This window comes from Zootoca vivipara, chromosome 4, assembly GCF_965207765.1.
Source record: "Zootoca vivipara chromosome 4, rZooViv2.hap1.1, whole genome shotgun sequence".
Taxonomy (NCBI): Eukaryota; Metazoa; Chordata; class Lepidosauria; order Squamata; family Lacertidae; genus Zootoca; species Zootoca vivipara.
The window spans coordinates 24,097,455-24,110,335 of NC_142587.1; the positions used below are offsets into that span (position 1 = coordinate 24,097,455).

A 12,881-nucleotide genomic window follows, 5' to 3' on the forward strand; every position below is an offset into this window, starting at 1 on the left:
CACCACAGAGCATTTTCCAGCCCTAGAACATGATTTATGCTCTGCTCTTGAACACCATTTTTTTTACAACAAACCTTACCGTATTTCTGAAGTGTTCCATCCTCTGAATGATCACTTGCAGGTGAATGAAATGACAAACTTGCCGTGTCTCAGAAATACTGCCATAATAAATGGCAGGATTTACTGCATTCTCTGGAAGAAAAGAGATAAGGGGATGGCTGAACAAGTGGCAGAAGATTCAGCTTCAGAGATGAGAAAATAGAGATGCCACATGGCTAGGGTTGCCATACCTCTAGATTTTCCTGGACATATAAAGAATAGTGCATTCGGCAATTGGTGAAAATGTCTGGGAAAATTTGGCATGTTGACAGTGGCAATTGGCTAGTTTTTAAAATAACTAAAATGGTTCCCATGGCTGACCTCTGTTAAGGACATTAGAAAATAATGGCCTGGTATGTATGATCCTATACCTGTGTTGGCTTAATAAGTTGAGATATGAGCTAGCATTTTTCTTACACACACAGCCCTTTTGCTCATCTCACCACAGTGAAGAAAATAAAGCTAGAAGTTTCTAGTTAACCGTAGCGTCCCATTTCTTTCAAACTATAATTTAATGTTCTGACTTGTTCCAAAGTGAGTTGCCATAGTTTCCCAGTCTGGATGAAATGGAAAACACAGTTAATTAGAAGATTCCTGGTTTGATTGCTTATGCTGTGAAGGCAGCAGCCAAGGAGATGCACAGGTAAAAGGCCCATTCAAATAAATAAATACCTTTATTTATCCCAGCATAGGCCATAGTAATGCAAAGAGTCTCTTCATCCAACACAAGCTTGCTTTGCATCTGCACTATAGCTACAAGAGTTCACGGCCATATTTTGATATTCTCGTGCATAATTGCAAATAACGCCATGCTTTTATTTAAGGGGATTAAAGGGGCAGCAAGGTTTAGCTCCTTTGGGGACATGACAGAGGAGGAAGATGCCTGGGTTTGAACCCTATCATCCCCTCTGTTTCTAATGTTCAGGATGTGAGCGCCATGCTGATGGACTCAAAATAGCATCACCCACACACAAGAAGGAGGTTTGGGAACACCGAGGTTTGCTGAAGTATGCAAAAGCTTTAGGGAAAATCCTTGACAAACCTCAAAAAATAGTGAAAAGGGGGGATGAATGTGCTCAGTATCAATGGGATGCTGACCGACTCCCAGGAGAGGGGGAAGGAAAACCAAAAGAATAGGGGATGGAACGGAATACGTTGGGAGCCTGAGGTGTTCCATAGGGCAACAGTTTGTTGCAGAGAGCCCCTCTTGTTGCTTACCAATAGTATTGCATGAAACAGCACCCTCTAGAGGCAGGGGCACTCAACCTTTTACAAGAGTCTAATGCTTTGGGGCAGTCAGTCTGATGTACTGGCTTCTCCTGCAGAATCACTCTCTTGATATACACCGCTTGTGAAGTTCTGAAAATGTTGGAGAGCAGTCTTCTCAGCTTTGCCAATTATGCTTGCAGCAAGACCCGTTAATGCTCAATTAATCTTTCCCCCAGCACCTTGCTTTCCATATTCTGTAAATACATTCACTTCTCTCACTGTGTATGTGTGTGCGAGCTGGCGAGGACAGGACCCTGCATATAATCAGCTGGAAAGTTTGGCCCATTGTTCCTACAGTGGGCAGAGGAAGCATCAAAAACACAAATAAACCGAGGATTTGCCCATGAATTCTGCTTGGTAGGTTGCCAACTAATCAGGATTCATGGTACAGCACCCACTTTGGATGCTTTCCTGTTCTGGGCTAATTCAAACACAGCCGGGGACTCAAAGTATGTTTTGTTTTCTCTTTTTTTGCAGCCGCATTCTGAAGGGGTGCAACCAACAGACCTATGTAATCTGCAAGCCTATGTGATTTGCAACAGAAGTTTATTAAAAAAAGGGAGGAAATTGTTGGCTCACTATTTAGACAAACAGCCCCAAGACCAGCACTGCCAGTAAGTTATTGGCAAAACACCTGGGGACCGAGTGTAGCTTCTGAACTCTCTGTAAGATTTGATTCACATTGGTAGTGCAAATTAACTGTCTATCCTTAAAATAATATACTGTTACCCCTGAGTAATCCCTCCCTAGATAAGAGTATTTCCCTCACCTCTTCTGGAAAATGCATGATGAACCAGCTGAGAAAATAATACACCAAAGAGAGCCAGAAATCCCGCTTTTATAAATATGTCTGTGAGAATAATAATCACTGCATTTTTGCTAGTAGGTGCTGTGGTCAGGGTCACTGAAAAACACAGCCACGTCAGGCCCTCTCAGGAGTAACGGCAGCAGCCTTTCTGCAGATGAAATAATAAGATACATAAGGAAAGGTGGAGTTGGGGGGGGAGACAGAACAAGGAAGGATAGAGAAGACAGAGGGTGGGAAAATAAGGGACCCACGTTGCAATCAGAAGGAAAGATTTGAGACATATGAATGAGCAAGCGAGGAAAGAAAGAATGGAAACACTGGTTTTGATATAGGAGGCTGTAATCTGTAGATCATGCCAGCACAATTTGTAACCCACCAAGCAAAAAACATCCCACCAGCCATGCATATTGCACCCTGCCAGGTGCTTGATAATACCAGGCAGGCAGGGAAAGCAAGAAGATTAATTGAGCCCCCGGTGGGCTCACCATACATGGTTTGGCAGCCTTGTGAGTATTTTGGCTTGGAGGGTCGCAAATCGTGCAGCTCTGCCATAACACTGCAATTCTAAGTGTGTTTGCGCAGAAAAATGAGACCTATGGAATTCATTGGGGATTACCGCCTAGTAAGTAAGTGTTTTCAGGATTTCTGTCTTGGTTACATAATAATGTACCCATTAAAGCCAAGAGATCCATGGGCGGTTACTGAAAGACAGATAAGCATTTCTCGGGGAAATTGCTTCCGAATTATTCAGGGAGCGTACAGAGGTTTCAGGACATCACAGTTGCTTGTGCATTAATTGTCTGAGCATTTAGAACAGGGGTTGTTAATGTGCTGCTCTCTGGCTGAAAGTGAGCTGTAAGTCCCATCATCCCTGGCCATTGCTTAGGCTGGTTGGGACTGATGGGAAATGTAGTTAAACATCTTGGGGGGGGGCACTATGGTGCCCACCCCTGTCTTAGAGGCTCTGAAACCTGGCAGGTAGAATTTAGGAAAAGCTACTGAGGGTGCCAATCCACACTGTCACTATTTGGGGGTTGGATTTAATCGCATACAAGCAGATTCAGGTTGCACAGTTAAAAGTTGGCTGGGAGGTCAACGGATTTGTTTCCCAAAAGGAATGGACCTTTTGGCAACATGGAAGGTGACATGAAAATACACTAATCTAGGCTAATCTAAACCCCCCCCATGTAGTTGTCTAACTATTGTCTGAGGTGCTTTCTTTATGAAATTAAAGCACCCTTTAAAATAATAGTATTTGGCTGCAAATGTTTTTGTATATAATTTATGCTCAGTAACAAATCCACAGCTATATGATACTCAAACAAGTATGTTAAATGTTATATATATAAAACAAACAGTTAGCACTGGACCTGCAAAATGAAGCATTTTTAGAAATGCATTTAGCATCTCATTTTTTTATACCCAATGGCTTGTAATTTGGGGGGGGGCTTTTACAAACATCAGCAAGTCTTTGGCCTCTTAAACTTGTATGTACACCATCGGCATTTAGCACGTTTGTCACCCCGTATATTTCTGGAGGTATGTATATGAATATTATATGGAGCTGAGCTGAGAATAATCCGTAACAAGCGTGTCAGTCATTAGAATGTTTGTTGGCAAGTAAAGCAGACTCTGTAGCCCGTATCAGAAGTAGTGGAAGGATATTTATGAGTCACTTTTAGATTTATTTGTCTCCTGGCAAAGTTATCAAGAGGATTTTGCTCGATTCATCATTATTCAAACAAGCAAAACCTCGGGGCAACTTTTTGTTTTTACATCTGCACACTAGTCTGTTGTCCTTGGAAACAGCCACTGTCGGTGTGCTCAGTCCTCTTTAAGATGAATTTGGGGGCCTATGAAAGGCAATGTCCTGAGCAGCTTCCTATCTTGATCACCAGACATAACCCTGTTTTGCCCCCATTCTCAACCCCTGGAATCCGGCCAGTTGCTTTTCCACCGTCTGGATTCTTCAGGGGAGAACGGCCATGTTTGTCTGCCAACATAGCTTTAGACGCATGGCAGAGTTCCCTCAAAAGTAGGGTGGCGCCTTATGCATCACTGATAAATAAGAAATACATCGGTGAGAACGGCAGGGCTCATTGGCATAAACTAACTTGTGTGTACAGGTGCAAATGTAGAAACAATTGCTGTAATTTCAATAGAAATATGATACATTTCCCCTTATGGGGAAAATGATGACCAGGTGATTTGTGGGCCTGCTCAGTCTGCTGCTAATGTGTTAACTGGCCACGGGCAACTTCAGAGTCCCTCTGATTCTTTCTTTTTATGGTTCTTTATATCACGCACGTCCAACAGGTAGATCGTGATCTACCAGTAGATCACTGGACATCTGTGGTAGATCACTGGTTTCCCCCCCCCCCAAAGAAGCTCAACAACTTTTGCTGCCTTGGAAAAAGCTCAACATGTGTGCCCTGCAACACCAAAAACGGGGCCTTCCTCCGTCCTAAAAAAAGCCCAAAAACTTTGACCAGAATCCTAAAAAACAGGGCTTTCTTTCCTATAAAAAAAACAAAACTCAACAACTTTGACCTGAACCCCCCAAAAGGGGTAGATCACTGCCGGTTTTTAACTCTGTGAGTAGATTGCAGTGTCTTGGGAGTTGGCCACCACTGGTTAACACAAAACCAAACTTCAACTAAGTTAAATAGAGGAGTCCTTCAAACAGAGGACTACCATCTGTAAAGTGGGACAGAAGGCTACCCTATCTTCAGGATGTGGGCCTAGAAGTTCATAGTCCTTCCCCTTGTTTTTATCCTGAATTTTATTCTGTGAACTGCCCTGAGATATTATGACAGACAAGCAAACAAACAAACAAACAAACAGTATATTCTGGGCTTGATGTGAATAAAACACAGTAAAACCCATGGGTTTGGCGCTATATTTTAAAAATTGCATGGGGACAAAATACTTGGAGGCAAGGAACTGGTGTCACCTCAGGAGTCTTCTGTGAACAAGCACTCTGGTTTGGTTCATTATAACTAATGCCAGCCTGGTGGTGGTGGTTTTAACAGGCTGTGGCTCTATCATATATAAAGACAGGTTATTGAGCAAAAAATGAAGGGGAGGAAAGCCTTCAATCAGCATTTTTCATTTTGTGACAATGGGCAAGTGAAAAGTTGTAATCAAAAGGCCAACAGCCAGTCCCAATGCAATCAAATCTAGTATGACTGCAGGCCTTACTCTTCCCTGCTGGAAACACCCCCTGACTTCTGAGAAGCCCCCTTCCGAATCTTTTTCCTGCCAGAGATAATTGTGGAGAAACAGCAAAGAATTCCTAATGGTATTGACTGGGAGCCTTCGAGCAGATTGGCTGCTTGTTGTCGTCTTGCTGAGGAAGAACGATAAACAAGAGCCGAACAACTGGAAGAAGATGTAGAAGCAGAACAGAGCAAAGATTTCCTTTACAGGTCAACCGAAAGGGTGTTTGACCCAACCAAGCTTTCCTTTCCTTTCCCCCTTCAAATATTGATTTCCCACACAATCCCACAGTTGCATTAACCGAAATATTAGTTAGCTCTTAATAGGAATCTCAGAGCTACATCTGTTTCCGATACAGCTAACCTTCCGCACCAGATCATCTTCAAAGCTTAGTAAACAACAAATGCAGATACAACAAATGAAACAACAAATGAAAAACTGAAGGCAAATACAAATGCTGGGTCTTCAGAAAAGCACGACGGGAACCACATCTTACATAGCATGATGCCACAAAACTACTATAGCTCAGGTGTGAAGCTCATACAGTATACATCACGAGTCTTGCATGTGGGCCTGATTCTCCCTGCTGAGATCAGTTAAGCTCCTCCTCTGTGGAAATATGGGCATTTGATGAAGATCTTTCCATTGCAGCTGGCATTATAAGTAAGCTTTCTGTTTTTGTGATTAATTTTAACTCATTTTATCCACCATACGCTTTATGTAGTATTACTCTGCACTGCTTAGAAACTTAAGGTGTTAAGGAACATGCAAATTGTTTAAATAAAATAAATAATGGGGTTTGATCTATGAGCCTCAATCACGAACCTCGTCATTATTTATAAATTCAAGCCAACTTTTAAGAACTCACAATTTTAACACGTGCAGTAATTTATGGTTTGTTTCTCTATTTCCAATTCTGTAATTCATTCATTTATATAAATAAAATGTTTTTGGCACTTGAACTTAGCCAGTCTCCTTTATCTGATAAACGTCTACTTGTAAGAAATAAGCTTACCTTTGATGTTATTCAAACCAATATATTCATCTAAATTGTTAGCATTTTAGTAAAATTATTAAAGGTTAAATTGATATGATAGCCTTAGTTCATGACTAAAACACTTTGGAATGACCTGTATGCTGGAGAAATTAACATTCAATTGCGTACATTTATCACAAACCTGAGATGCATCTAATCTTGGGTTCACATGTTCCCCATTGTTTAGTATTGCCATGAGGCAAGCGTCCCTATTTTCCAGGGACATCCCCGAGTTTATAGAATCCGTCGGAGGGTATGGCGTTATGCAACTCCCGAGCCAATGAGATAAGTAAATATATACAACCTTTAGAAGACATGCAATGGCAGCCTTGTATAGGGAAGTTTTTTTTTTAAGGTTTAATGTTTTATTATGTTTTTTTATGTGTTGTAAGCCGCCCAGAGTGGCTGGGGCAACCTAGTCATTTCATCGGAGGAATGTTGGAGGGCATGGGAGAGTGGAAGTTTTCGCTTCAGTTTTAGATTACTTCAATTTAGTGTCGGGATTGAACCCTAAACTCTTAAATAGAAATAACTATGGTTTGTTAAAATGGGAGCAAAAGCTTCCATAACCGTCCTCACTGTCTTTGCAGAGTGGGTGCACACAAACCCAGGTTTTGCTGCAGCTCAACAGTGGTTTAGCATTATGTGCAGTATAATAATAATAATAATAATAATAATAATAATAATAATAATAATAATACATAATATATTATTTATACCCCACCCATCTGGCTGGGTTTCCCTGGCCACTAAGGGCAGCTCCCAACCAAATATTAAAAACACAATACAGCATTAAACATTAAAAGCTTCCCTAAACAAATGAGGAGGAAACAATTAATGGCCCATAGGCTCTGCCAGCAACCCACCTCAAGCCATCATAAAAAGACCAATACTAAATCTAACAATTTTTCTATTGACTATGATTCAGAGTATCACTCTATTCCTCTCAACCCATCCTGTCCCCAAAATTCTAAGAAGTAAAGAGGGTTTCGGAATTGAATATGGTTCCCTAAATCGTCTAAACAGCAATGGATTAAAGCATAGCCCTGAATCAAAACTAAGTTGATCAGGTGGGCAGGCTGTGTATGAGTTGCTTGGCAACCTTACAGAGAAAAGCCAAGGCTACGTGAGAGCAGATGGCTGGTGGATGGCAGGCTGAACAGCAATATTCAGAGATTAGAATAAGAAATGAAAAGTGGCTATTCTGAATTGCCATGAGATTTTCTGGAAGACCCTGGAAGATTACAGCTTAATCTTATTTAAATGTGGAAAGCAAGTGCTTTAACTCAAGCTTTTATTTGAGGAACTACAAAAACATAGTAATACACACTTTCTGGCTGGACTAATATAATGAACATCTCTGGATTTGCAACAATGAAAGACCACTCAGTGGAAGATATTTACACCAAGACAGATGCACTCTCCTACACAGAAGTGAAGAAGAAGAGTTTGGATTTGATATCCCGCTTTATCACTACCCTAAGGAGTCTCAAGGCGGCTAACAATCTCCTTTCCCTTCCTCCCCCACAACAAACACTCTGTGAGGTGAGTGGGGCTGAGAGACTTCAGAGAAGTGTGACTAGCCCAAGGTCACCCAGTAGCTGCATGTGGAGGAGCGGAGATGCGAACCCGGTTCCCCAGATTACGAGTCTACCACTCTTAACCACTACACCACACTGGCTACACATAGCATGATGGGACTCCCTTAGATTTTTATCAAAACTTTTTAAAAAGGATTGTTGCTCTGGACACAGGTGTTCAGCATTAGGTGGCTTCATTCCTGCAAGTGCATCATTTCTTGCTTCTCATGTTAGAAGTGCTCAGTGTGCATTTGTGAGTGGCCATTATAGGCATAAGACATATAGACATTTCACGTCTCCTCACCCACACAAATATTTTTCGGTTGAGTCACTTCACATATTGAGCTGCATGTCTAGCACCCTGTGAGATTGTGGGTTTGTGGGTTTCTCTTGAAATGCATTCTCCATTCTTCTTCCCCCTAGTACAGCTTATAACCATTTAACACAAAATAGCAATAGTCAACATTCCAACAGAAAGCAGTTGAGAAGGGAAAAGCAAAACCCAAAACCCACATTTCAATAACAGCAGCACACTAGCAATTTAACATGGGGAAAGAACCATGGTCCCTAAGGCCAGCTGAAGTGGCTTAGACACCAAAAACAACCCAACAGCACAGGGATCAGAAGACTGGTAGCGAGCTCCACAGTCTTAGAGCCACAACTGAGAAGGCCCTGTCTTATAGACTCGTTGATCATCTGAGAAGGTCCTGTCTTAATGCTCACTATCACTAATGGTGATAGGACAAGGAGCAGTGCCTCTTTCACTATACCTCAGCTGTAGAACATTTGAGACTCTTGCCCCCTCTCTGAGGGGAAGCTGCGACTGTTTAAAGTGGTATAAAGCAGCTTTAATTGCAGAGTGCAGGTGGTGCCTTTATCTACCCTAGACATTGCAGCTGTGTAAAACATGAGTAGGCAAACTAAGGCCCGGGGGCTGGATCAAGCCCAATCGCCTTCTCAATCCAGACCGCGGACGGTCTGGGAATCGGTGCGTTTTTACATGAGTGGAATGTGTCTTTTTATTAAAAATGCATCTCTGGGTTATTTGTGGGGCCTGCCTGGTGTTTTTACATGAGTAGAATATGTGCTTTTATTTAAAATGCATCTCTGGGTTATTTGTGGGGCATAGGAATTCGTTCATTCCCCCCCCCCCAAATACAGTCTAGCCTCCCACAAGGTCTGAGGGACAGTGGACTGGCCCCCTGCTGAAAAAGTTTGCTGACCCCTGGTGTAGAGCATTTGCTATTGTACATTGTCTCTCCACTCCCTTCTCCCGCAGTTCCACATAGCTAGCACATAAGTGGGGGTGAGGGCGTCAGGAGATGCAAAATGTTACCAGGGTTGCTTAGCGTAGGCAATATGGTAAATAGCACTCTGGGGAAAGAGTTTTCAAAGTGCATTTAATTGCATTTTCCGCTTCTCCTAACAACAAGGGATTAAACTAGAATGAAATGTGATGGAACTGGTTCCTACTTGAAGAAAGATGGGCAGCTTGGCAAATAGTGTTTGTTAATATGCTAGGGAAAAGGCTAAGCCTGCCTTGAAGAAATAAACATCTATGCTTGCTACTTTAAAGGTGAAATTTTGAATTGGAATCTGAAAGCTGGTTCACATGTTATTTTTACAGCTGGGAAAAAGAACTAGTGCCTCACTCTTTGTATTCCTCACAAATAAAATGTTTTAAGTAGATGCTTTGGGCATTTCTGGTGATGTTACCAAATTTTCTAATTTCATATTTTCATAGAATCAGCAATCCTAGAAGCAAGAGGGGGGGGCCCAGCTGTCAAAGCATCCCAGCGTCAGGGACAAACTGCCGAGGTAACAAGGAAGCTAGGCAGCTTTTTGAGGAAAGGGTAAGTACCACCAATTGTTTATCAGTTTATTCATTAAAACATCCTCTGTAACAAGGTCACATCAAAGGCACCTAAAAAGGGGGTTAAAATGACAAATGCAATTCAGTGAAGGGAGTTTAAAGTGATGCAAAATGGTGCAATATGCCATAACCACATAAAACACACACACACACACACACACACACACACACACCTTACAGAGACATACCAAGGAATCTGGTTCCTATGCAACACTTAGAACAGATGAATTGGGCATCACTGGGGCTTCACACATTTATTTCTGGAAACCAGAAGTTCCTGACATACATTTTGCAAAGTATTCCATGAACCAGCTCTTGTGTTTTAAGGACCTATTGCAAATACAGAAAGTGGCAGCAAGGCCCTTGGAATCAATGTGGCATGTTTCTAGTCAATAGGCCTTACCTTGTAGAAGCAGAAACAAACTCCTTCCTTCCTGTTCCTTCAAAATTAAAGAGGCCAGCTTAAGGGCACTTTTAAAAGGAGTGTAACATGTAATTGGGCTCTTAGGACTCAGCTACACAGCTACAATTCTAACATTATGAGAATGTTATAAAGATGTGACACTAGATGGTGCTATAGAGCTGCAAGTCAATGTTAAATGGAATTGGGAGCCATTTTTCTTTTCTTTTTTAAAGCGGTTTTTCTTCATAGTGCTTTTTATATCTGTGTAGATCCAGCCTTAATACGACCTAACAGTGTGGAAGATGAATAAATGTCTATTACAGTGGAACCTCTGTTTATGAACACCTCGGTTTATGAATTTTTGGTTTATGAACGCCACAGACCCATCTGGAACGGATTAATTCACTTTCCATTACTTTCAATGGGAAAGTTCGCTTCAGTTTATGAATGCTTCAGTTTAAGTACTCCGCGGACCGTCTGGAACAGATTAATCCACTTTCCATTTCTTTCAATGGGAAAGGTCGCTTCAGTTTATGAACGCTTCAGTTTATGAACAGACTTCCAGAACCAATTGTGTTCATAAACTGAGGTACCACTGTATTTACTTTTGATGGTTGTGTTCCAAACATGGTGAAGATGTGAATAAGTGTGAGAAGTGTGATTTCTGCTGCGCAGCATATGTGTTAATGTCTAGACACTAGCACTGTTTTCATTCTCTCATATTCCACTTACTTGCTGCCTGTATTCTTCCTGAAAGTTTTGCTTTGGGGAAATTATGGCCTTGGCAGAATGGAGACTCCAAGAGCCCATAATGTTATTCTTCAGAGAACGTTACCTTGGATTTAGAACAGGGATATAAAGCAATTCTGCAGAGACAAGCAAAGTCACAGGCATAAAACACTTGCCTTGGTTGTCTCATCCATTAGAAGAAGTTCCCCCTTCCACCTCCCTGCTTTTTTAAGATAATGAAACACTACTGCTGCTGAGATTAGCACCTAAGAGTAATACTAAATCTGCAAAGGAGCAATACCTTGGTTAGAAACAACCAAAATGTCATGAAACAGTGATCAAGCTCCCGAGTTCTTCGGAGGTTTTCTTCAGGCTGGTTGTGAAACAAAGTGGGGGGGTGGGGGAAGAAGGGGAGGAAATGCTGGCATGGGATGAAAGCCACAAAGTCTGAAGTTGTTATACTCTTAAAATGGAATGCTGAAGTAGCCAGATTTCAGGCTGCACCATTTCAGGCTGATTCCCCCATTGCTGAACCGGCTGTGGTCTAGAGATTCTTCCCCAGGCAGGTGATTACAGTGCAGAAATGGGGGGATTAGTATGGGAGAGATAACTTAGAGCAGAGGTTTTCAACCTTTATGAGTCGAAGTGGAATCTGAGCCTCAGAAGCTCAGTTATGTCACCCCTTGCCTGCAGAGCCTGCAGCCCCTCACCCCTTTTCGAACCCTCCCTTGTAGACCGTTCCTTCAGCCTCCTCTCCCCTCTGCTTGGGAGTCCTCTGGGCAGCTGCTGCCATTGCCCCATCTCTGAGCCGCTTGGAAACTTTAAGAGTGTGTCTGGACTTTAAAACCATTCTAGGGAAACATTTTTTTTATTGAAAAGGTAGAGCAGCACTGCCATCTAGTGGTTAATCTCAGATATTGCCTTCTGCCAATTTTATATACTGTATATATATATATATATATATATATATATATATATATATATATATATATATATATATATATTGGGTCATAGCCCAATCACGCTGCTTCCCTTGGCAGTTGCCTGTTTTGGCCCTTGTTAAATTCAAGGGATGTGGTGGAGGTTCTGTGCTTGTATGCTTTGCAAGCTCCCACTTAACCTTATATTCAAAACGTTTGTGTACAGAACATTGGATTTTGCAACAGTTGTCAGTAGAAAGGTTGTGTTACGTATTTCCCCCTACCTCCTCGAAGAAGCATGCTGAACAGATTTTTATTTTCTTAATTAAACTTGGTGCAATGATGTGAAACCGGTATATGATGCCTGATAGTTTGCACAGCTACTGCTGGTGGCTGCTCCCTTGCTATTTTCTGCCTTCCTTTTCCCAAAGACTGAAATGCAAGAAAGCAGGAGAGAAGGGAGTGGGTGTCAAAGACTGGTACGCCATAGGGGACGCGGGTGGCGCTGTGGTCTCAACCACTGAGCCACTTGAGCTTGCCGATCAGAAGGTTGGTGGTTCAAATCTGTTCAATGGAGTGAGCCCCCGTTGCTCTGTCCCAGCTCCTGCCAACCTAGCAGTTCGAAAGCACGCCGGTGCAAGTTGATAAATAGGTACCGCTGTGGCGGGAAGGTAAATGGCGTTTCCGTGTGCTCCGGCTTCCGTCACGGTGTTCTGTTGTGAAGCGGTTTAGTCATGCTGGCCACATGACCCGGAAAGTTGTCTGTGGGCAAGCGCCAGCTCCCTTGGCCTGAAAGCGAGATGAGTGCTGCAACCCCATAGTCACCTTTGACTGGACTTAACCACCCAGGGGCCCTTTACTTTACCTTAGGCCGGCATGTTTAAGAGGACACACTCAATATAGGAGAGGCCAGGCCAGTGCAAACAGGAACTGAGCAAGAAGAGC

The 12,881-nt window shown here is 42.3% G+C and overlaps 1 long non-coding RNA gene across 6 annotated transcripts in view; it reads left to right on the forward strand.

Moving 5' to 3' along the window:
- The window catches only part of LOC148685862 (uncharacterized), a 120,733-nt gene that overhangs the window by 79,806 nt on the left and 28,046 nt on the right, over positions 1-12,881 (forward strand). For all 6 annotated transcript variants that reach the window (XR_015949478.1, XR_015949477.1, XR_015949479.1 and 3 more), the window contains one exon: positions 9,756-9,864. This is a non-coding gene — a long non-coding RNA (uncharacterized LOC148685862). The remainder of the gene's footprint in view (positions 1-9,755; positions 9,865-12,881) is intronic.